The 8,928-nt window shown below is 45.1% G+C and overlaps 1 long non-coding RNA gene across 1 annotated transcript; it reads right to left on the reverse strand.

Moving 5' to 3' along the window:
* Positions 1 to 371: 371 nt before the first annotated feature.
* On the reverse strand, positions 372 to 6,986 carry LOC115469906. Its single transcript, XR_003942085.1, has 3 exons — positions 6,977 to 6,986; positions 2,003 to 2,007; positions 372 to 474 (listed from the first exon to the last, which is right to left on the reverse strand). It is a non-coding gene; the product is annotated as an uncharacterized LOC115469906 (long non-coding RNA).
* Positions 6,987 to 8,928: the final 1,942 nt, after the last annotated feature.

Genomic DNA, 8,928 nt, shown 5'->3' on the forward strand with positions numbered 1-8,928 from the left:
AAGACCGACTTCATTGATTCCATACATAATCAGTTCATATCCTGCACATCTGTGCATCAGATGCTCTCTGTCCACTGAGACTCCTGATGCAGGCCTAGCGGCCGAAACACAGCATTTGTGTCGAGTCTTTTTATCTCATAAACATTTGTTTCTTGAAGAATCCATCTCTTTAGTCTTTGGTTTCCGTGGTCAAACATCCCACTTTTTCTCTCACTTCGTATTGTTCCGTGGGATGTTCAAGTTCTCCGCCTCAGGCGGATTATCCTGGACCCATCTAGCCCAGTATCCTGTTTCCATCAGTGGCCAATCCAGGTCACAAATACCTGGCGGAAACCTAAATAGTAGCAACATTCCATGCTACCAATCCCAGGGCAAGCAGTGGCTTCCTCCATGCCTATCTCAATAGCAGACTATGGACTTTTCCTCCAGGAAATTGTTCAACCCTTGTTTAAACCCTGATATGCTAACCGCTCTCTTTAGCATTCCATGGGGTATAGCTATGTTCAAGTCTTTAAAGATGAGGTATATGGGAGGATTGTGGCCTAATCTAGATCCTCTTTATTATCTTTCACAGAAGTAAAAACACACAAGAAATGTCTCATCCTCTGTTTAGGTGCTTAATCACCATGACAACTACTGATGGTTTTAACATAATCTAATACATGTCTTGAATAGCTTTCGAAGGTTGCCTTCTTCGTCAGATCGGAAATAAGCAAATGTGCTAGCTGACAGTGTATATAAGTGAAAACATTCAAGCATTACTATGACAGTCTGACAGGGTGGGAGGATGGGGGTGGGTAGGAGGTATGCATGGGGACATGAAAGCATATCATTGATATTCTAACAGGATGGGTGTGGATAGGTGAGGGGTGGGGTGATCAACAGAGAAATACAGCGTTATGGTTTATAATGGGCTAGGAACCCCAGATCCTTGTTAAGTCCTTTCTGTTGGGTGTTAAAATATTCAATCATTCTGACTTCAAAGGTCTTATGTTCTTGTATGGTTTTAAAGTTACCTTTCAGGATTCTCACTGTGAAGTCACTGGTACAGTGTCCTGGTCCTGTAAAATGCTGACCAACAGAGGTGGGAGCCCTACTGGCACCAGCATTGTTCATGTGATGTCTATGTAAATTGAATCTTGTCTTAAGCATCTGGCCTGTTTCTCCAATATAGCATCCTTCGTTACATTTTTTACACTGAATGATATATACCACATTGGAAGATGAGCAAGTGAAAGATTCCTTTATGTTGAATATCTTTCCTTTGTGGATGACTGTGGGGTCCTGTGAAATGTTTTGGCATAGTTTGCAACTGGATAAATTACAGGGAAGTGAGCCCTTCTGTTCCTTTTCAGTCTGTGATGGAAGTTTACTTCTGATTAGCTTATGTTTTAAGTTGGGTCAGCTAGCACATTTGCTTATTTCCGATCTGACGAAGAAGGGCAACCTTCGAAAGCTAATCAAGAAATGTATTAAGTTATGTCCAATAAAAAAGGTATCATCTTATTTTCTTTTCCATGTTTTATTTTGTTTGATTTCTATTGATAACCTTAAGAGTGGACTAACACGGCTACCATACCTCTCTACTTAAGATAATCTAAGAAATGGCTATTATTGCTTAGTAAACCAGCTTCATGCTACTTCAGTACTCTCTGGCATTCTACAGCAGGACGGTATTACCTTTTCCCAATGGTCAGATAGATGGCATCCAGTTTACTTTTGGCAGGAAGCTGCCAAGAACTGCAACTTCTCTTCTGAATCTGAAAGTACTTCATTGTGCAGTCATGAAGGGGGCTACAGAGGAAATTGGAGGGTCATGGGTTAGGAGGAAATGTCCTATTGTGGATTAAAAACTGGTTGAAGGATAGGAAACAGAGAGTGGGGTTAAATGGGCAGTATTCACAATGGAGAAGGGTAGTTAGTGGGGTTCCTCAGGGGTCAGTGCTAGGACTGCTGCTCCTTAATATATTTATAAATGATTTAGAGATGGGGGTACTACTACTACTACTATTTAGCATTTCTATAGCGTTACAAGGCATACGCAGCGCTGCACAAACATAGAAGAAAGACAGTCCCTGCTCAAAGAGCTTACAATCTAATAGAGGTAATTACATTTGCTGATGACACAAAGTTATTCAAAGTCGTTAACTCACGACAGGATTGTGAAAAATTACAAGAGGACCTTACGAGACTGGGAGACTGGGCGGCTAAATGGCAGATGACGTTTAATGTGAGCAAGTGCAAGGTGATGCATGTGGGAAAAAGAACCCGAATTATAGCTACGTCATGCAAGGTTCCACGTTAGGAGTTACGGACCAAGAAAGGGATCTGGGTGTCGTCGTCGATAACACACTGAAACCTTCTGCTCAGTGTGCTGCTGCAGCTAGGAAAGCGAATAGAATGTTGGGTATTATTAGGAAAGGTATGGAAAACAAGTGTGAGGATGTTATAATGCCGTTGTATTGCTCCATGGTGCGACCGCACTTTGAGTATTGTGTCCAATTCTGGTCGCCGCATCTCAAGAAAGATATAGTGGAATTGGAAAAGGTGCAGCGAAGGGCAACGAAAATGATAGCGGGGATGAGACGACTTCCCTATGAAGAAAGACTAAGGAGGCTAGGGCTTTTCAGCTTGGAGAAGAGACGGCTGAGGGGAGACATGATAGAGGTATATAAAATAATGAGTAGTGGAACAGGTGGAAGTGAAGCATCTGTTCATGCTTTCCAAAAATAGTAGGACTAGGGGGCATGCAATGAAACTACAGTGTAATACATTTAAAACAAATCAGAGAAAATCTTTCGTCACCCAACGCGTAATTAAACTCTGGAATTCGTTGCTGGAGAACGTGGTGAAGGCGGTTAGCTTAGCAGAGTTTAAAAAGGGTTTGGAAGGTTTCCTAAAGGACAAGTCCATAGACCGCTACTAAATGGACTTGGGAAAAATCCACAATTCCGGGAATAACATGTATAGAATGTTTGTACGTTTGGGAAGCTTGCCAGGTGCCCTTGACCTGGATTGGCCGCTGTCGGGGACAGGATGCTGGGCGTGATGGGCCTTTGGTCTTTTTCCAGTATGGCATTACTTATGTACTTATGATATAGACATTTAGGGACCCTTTCACAAAGCCACGGGATGACTAACGTGCTGGTAGCATGCGCCAAATCGGCACTACAGCTGGGGTAGCGCTTGCACCCAGCGGTAATTCTGAGTTCGGTGCGCGCTGAATCCCATGGTAAAAAATATTTTTTCTGTTTTCTACCACAGGGGTGTTCCTGGCGGTAATCGGCAGCGTGGCCACATTGGCATGCGCTGCATGGTTACCGCACGGGTAGCGTGTGAGTCCTTACTGCTAGGCCAATAACTGGCAGTAAGGGCTCAGGCCATAAGTAGGCACGCGCTGCTTTTAAATTTTGTGCCCCCCCCCCATTTCCCGGCCCATTAAAAAAAAATGACCCTTTTCCCAGCCACAGTAAAAAGTGGTCCAGCTGGCGCCAAAAAAGATGCACCCACACTACCGCAGGACGCTTTTTACCGCGGCTTTGTAAAAGGACCCCTTTAAATACTTAAAAGGATATGCAAAGTAATCTTCTTTTCAGAGATTGGGGCACAGTAGAACTAGAGGTCATGAGTTGAGGTTGCAGAGTTGTAGACTTATTTATTTACTAGCAGTTGAGCCCGTTAAAACGGGCTGGTGGGTCGCCGCCCCTCCACCCGGCCCGTCTCTTCGCTATTCAACTTACATCTCCGCAGCAGGCAGAGATCAGCTGAGCTCCCGTCGGCCTTCCTTCTCTGCCTGTGTCCTGCCCTCGTGTGACGTAACGTCAGCGAGGGCAGGACACAGGCAGGGAAGGAAGGCCAACGGCAGCTCAGCTGATCTGCCTGCTTCGGAGATGTAAGTTGAATAGCGAAGAGACGGCCGGGTAGAGGGGTGGCGGCAGCGGCGACTCCGTGGGGGGGGGGGGGTGGTACCAGTGGCGGTGACCTCGGGGGGGGGGGGGGGTTGCGGTGGTGACCTCGGCAGTTCCCTCCCCTTCACGCAGTTTCCCTCTCTGTCCCGCCCCCCCCCCCGTCATCACGTATTGACGCGGGGGCGGGACAGACAGGGAAGTCTCTACTGCGCATTTGCGAGTGAGTACGGTCACTCGCCGTTTATATGTTTGATTTATTTATTTATTTATTTGTTGCATTTGTATCCCACATTTCCCCACCTATTTGCAGGCTCAATGTGGCTTACAGTATGCCGTAATGGCGATCGCCATTTCCGGAATGAGAAATACAATGTATTATTACATTAAAGTTCATAAATATTGAAGTAAATTATAAAGTAAGTTGGATAAACAGTTCATTTCAGGCATGAGAGATAGTGGGGGTAGGACGTTAATGTTCATTGGTGACAAATTGATCGAAGCAATCAGGTGTAAAGAATTCGGTTTTATCTGGTTCTGGTAGAGTTTTGATGTTAGGTCATTTATGATGTCTCATTATGGTATGTCTTTTTGACTTAGGAGCAACAGGGGGCCGATACCTGGAATGCCCTCCCGGGGGAGATTGTGAAGACAAAAAAGGTGATGGAATTCAAGAATGTGTGGGATCAACACAATGTATCCCTATATAGAAAAAAAAAAGGATGGAATCAAATTAAAACAAAATTGAAATTGGAGTGAGCTGTGACGGCAGGCTCCAGAGGTTGGGAAGTAGGACCAACAGTCTGGCTCCCATAAATGGCAAAGACGGATCAGAATCACAGTGTGAATGAGTAAAGGAGTAGCCTAATGGTTAGTGCAGTGGGCTTTGATCCTGGCAACCTAGTTTCCCAAGATCAAACTGTACTGCACTGACCACTAGGCTACTCGTCCACTCCTGGAGCTGGGTGATGTCATCTGTCTAGATTTTAGGAAAGCTTTTGACAAACTTCCTCATAAGAGACTCCTGAGAAAATTAAAGAGTCATGGGATAGGAGGCAATGTTCTGTTATGGATTAGGAATTTGTTATTGGACAGAAAACAGAGGGTAGGGTTAAAATGACCATTTTTCTGGAGGAGGGTGGAGTGCTGCAATGATCTGTACTGGGACCTGTACCAGGGGCGTATCTGCGTGGGGCCACAGGGGCCTGGGCCCCCGCAGATTTGGCCCTGGATCCCCCTACCGCTGTCACCTACCCCCGCCGAGGTCCGCTTCCTCCTGCCTGCCGGTGCCTTTTACTTCAGCTGGCGGGGGACCCAAACCCCCGCCAGCCCAGCCGAGGTCTTGTCTAAGTTTTCTTCCTCCTGCTGTGCTGTAAAAGATGCATCCCTTCCCTTCCAGTTTCGGACGGAGTCTGACGTCGCAGCACGTTAAACAAGGCCTCGGCTGGGCTGGCGGGGGTTGGGGTCCCCCGCCAGCTGAAGTAAAAGGCACCGGCAGGCAGGAGGAAGCGGACCTTGGCGGGGGTAGGTGACGGCGGGGGGGCTATAATGTGCCCCCTCACTCTAGCCCCTGCCCCCCCTACCGCTGAACCTCAGTTACGCCCCTGAGTCCTGTACTATTTAACTTTCTTATAAATGATCTGGAAATTGGAACAACAATTGAGGTTATTAAATTTGCAGATGACAGAAAACTATTCAAGGTTGTTAAAACACATGCGGACTGTGAAAAATTGCAGGACGACTTTAGGAAATTAGAAGACTGGGCATCCAAATGGCAGATGAAATTGAATATGGGTGTAACCTGGGCCACAAAGCAAATCAGTTCGGTTCAGTTTCACATTCAGGGCCACTCTCACCTCACTCATCCGTTCTAGTTCACCTGTAGTCGAGCTTGGGGGTGGGTCTATGGTCCAGAATAGCGATCCGGGGGTTTGGGAGGCACTTGAACCCTCGTGCTCACAGATACACTGTAGTCACAACTTATGCAAACTCAAAACTGTTTATTTCATCCAACTCTGCAACAGACAGTACTTCAAACCTTTCTTAAGCAGTCCAAACAGCATAGAAACTCCAGCCTAGATCCAATCCGTCTTTGTTCCTCGGGGGAACTTTTATATCACTTCTTCTCTCATTTACAGGGATACCTCGTGGGCACCAAATATGTACACATATTTGGTGTTCGCTTTGGGGCGAGGGAGAGAAAGAACGAGTTAGAATCGTGGAATTCCCTAGTGCTGACAGTTTGAAAGATAAGTGTTCTTTCAAACATTATATATTCACTGTTTACGTGTAGAGTGATTTTGCTACAGTGTGACAACTTGAGTGAAATCTGAGATTGAGTATCAAGTTTAACAGGTACATAATTGTGTGAAGGATACTTTAAACACCACACACTACAGAAGGTTTTTGGCCAATGATGAACAGAGGATCTATATAGACCCTTTAAGCTCCGATAGATTGTCATTATCTAGGAGCTCTGTGAGGCCTTTTTTTCCCTTCAGATACACATAACGGTATTACTGTTGGATACTTTTTTTTTTAAAATCTTTTATTTTGCATTTTCAAAGTTATACCAGTCAAAATTGAAACGCTACAATTCTCCGAAATACAGTAACGGATCAAATCGTTAACATTGCCAAGTCTTAATCAATAACAGTATGTGTCATCTGATATTTCTCCCCTATCCCCCCACCCCCTTCCCTCTTTCTATCGCCCCTGCTTCACCCTCTAGCAAGTTATATGGCATTAGGATTTTACAGTGGTAGCCGTCCAGGCTGTATAAGGTTCCCAAATCTTCTGATGCTGGGTCAGGCGCCCTTTTCTTAAGGCAGTAAGTTTGGACATTAACTGAATGTACTCCAGTTTTTCCAACACCTCTGTTGGATACTTTAACATTTTCATCTAGTGGAAATTTATTGTGATTTGGCAGTATCTAACGATAATATATTTCCACACCCTAAATATTCTTCACATATACAGTTGACCTGTATATGCCTATTCTGCAGGGGAGTGTTATTTTCAGTGGCTGTTTCTCCTTCTCACATCACAATTCAATCTCTGCAGGCTCAGACCCTCCTCTGGTCTGACCCTCTTGCAGCGGTGACCCCTCTCTCGATCCACCCTGCTCTCAGGACCAAGCTCTCCCTGGCTCCAATCCCCTGCTCCCGGGCTGGGTCTCTCCTCTGCCCACCTAGAGCATACACAAACTCCTGGTTGCCACTTTCAGGAGCTGTAACCCGCCTTTACAGCCAGTGATCACATTCCTCACTTAGGATTCCCTTTTTCTCCTCCTGGTCTCTTGGCAGGGGACCATCAGGCAACCAAAGACCACCTCATGGGCATAATTCCAACCTTTATCCCCTTTGTAACTCCTCCCCATCAGTGGCGTTCCTAGGGTAGCTCGACAAGCAAGCCAAGCCACCACGAGGGTGGAGGTACACAAATTCCTACGGCGAAAGGACACCTCCCCCGGGCGAAATGACACCCCCCGGGTGCATCTTTACCTGCTGGGGGGTGCCGCATGCCTGTCGGCTTTGCTCGTTCCCTGCTCCCTCTGCCCCGGAACAGGAAGTAACCCGTTCCGGGGCAGAGGGAGCATGGTGTTTGCTGATCGGTTGGCTGTTCTTTTGTTCTCTCTGTGGATTGACTTGCATACATAAAGGAATAATTCAAGCCTATCAGCTTCTTCTCAGAGAAAGTTGATTGTGACCCCTGAGGCAGGCGCTTTGCGCCGAAACACAGACTGTGTCGGGTCCTTGATATGAATATTCTGAATAAACTGGTTTTTGATATTATCTCCCTATTGGTTTGCGCATTTGTCAGCCTCTACTTTTGCTGTTTTGCTTTGACTCTCCGTGGAGGTTCCTCCTGTCTTCTTGGATTTACCTGCGGGCACCTTCACACCCTGTGTAATGCCAGAGTACGGAAAAGGGCTCTATCCATCTGATTTTATGAATATTTTTGTTCATTATCTGATTTTCAGTGACCTAAAAATCTTGCCAATACTGTTCACACAGTATCATTTAGAAGGGTTAGGCTTTATGTAAAATCTGAATTATACATGTAAACATATATAACTGAATAAGTAATGTCTTTTAAAAAGGAACTACATGAAGAAATTTTAAGGGATCGTGTTCTAGGCTTGGTATGAGCAAGTGTTAAGAACAGCATCTAGAAACTATAACTCACCGTCGTTTGTAATTACCAACTGTTCAAAGTAAAAATAAATAAAGAAAAAAAACAACAACTTTAAATAGGTTGATAATATGCACTTACCCGTTCTCTGTTTTAAGAAAGCTACATAGAATTATTATGTGTGCAGCAGAGACTTCCCACTGGCTTATAATTCAGGATGGTTAAAAGGCAGACATTTCTCACAGGTACCTGACCACAAGTAATGCGTGCTTTATGCAACCCTGTTCATTATGAATACATTTTGCCTTCATTCAGAGTTATGTTTTTATCACAGCAGAGGGCAGTACTTAAGACCCCGCTGGCCACCGCTTTACAGAATGTGTTAGTGAAATGCTACACACATTTCGGTGAGGAGTAAGTGGTTGCAGCATTCAAGCTACAACGGAAAAATGAGTATTTCGCGATCTCAGTGATTTAGCTTGAATTTGTCAGTTTTGGTCTAGTTATTCACTGGTGAACAAGGTCTTCTGAAAAGAAAGCTCAAGATCATGTAATTAATGTATTGCTGGTCCTCTCTAAAATTCTTCAGTTTAAAAAGATGCATTGCTTGAAATCTGATTCCAAAGATTCTTGCACAGCCAATAACTCATTTTTCCAGAGGCTGTCAATTACTCTAATGGCTGTTGCATTGTGTCCGGCTCATTATGGCTTCAGTCTGTTTCTCTGACGTGGAGGGACATAATCGAACGGGGCGCCCAAGTTTTCCTGAGGGCGTCCCCGCAGGACAGCCCCGTGAAGGGGCGGGGAAACCGCTATTATCGAAACAAGATGGGCGTCCATCTTTCGTTTCGATAATATGGTCGGGGCACCCAAATCTCAACATTTAGGT

The sequence above is a fragment of the Microcaecilia unicolor genome, chromosome 5 (genome assembly GCF_901765095.1).
Source record: "Microcaecilia unicolor chromosome 5, aMicUni1.1, whole genome shotgun sequence".
NCBI classification, from domain to species: domain Eukaryota; kingdom Metazoa; phylum Chordata; class Amphibia; order Gymnophiona; family Siphonopidae; genus Microcaecilia; species Microcaecilia unicolor.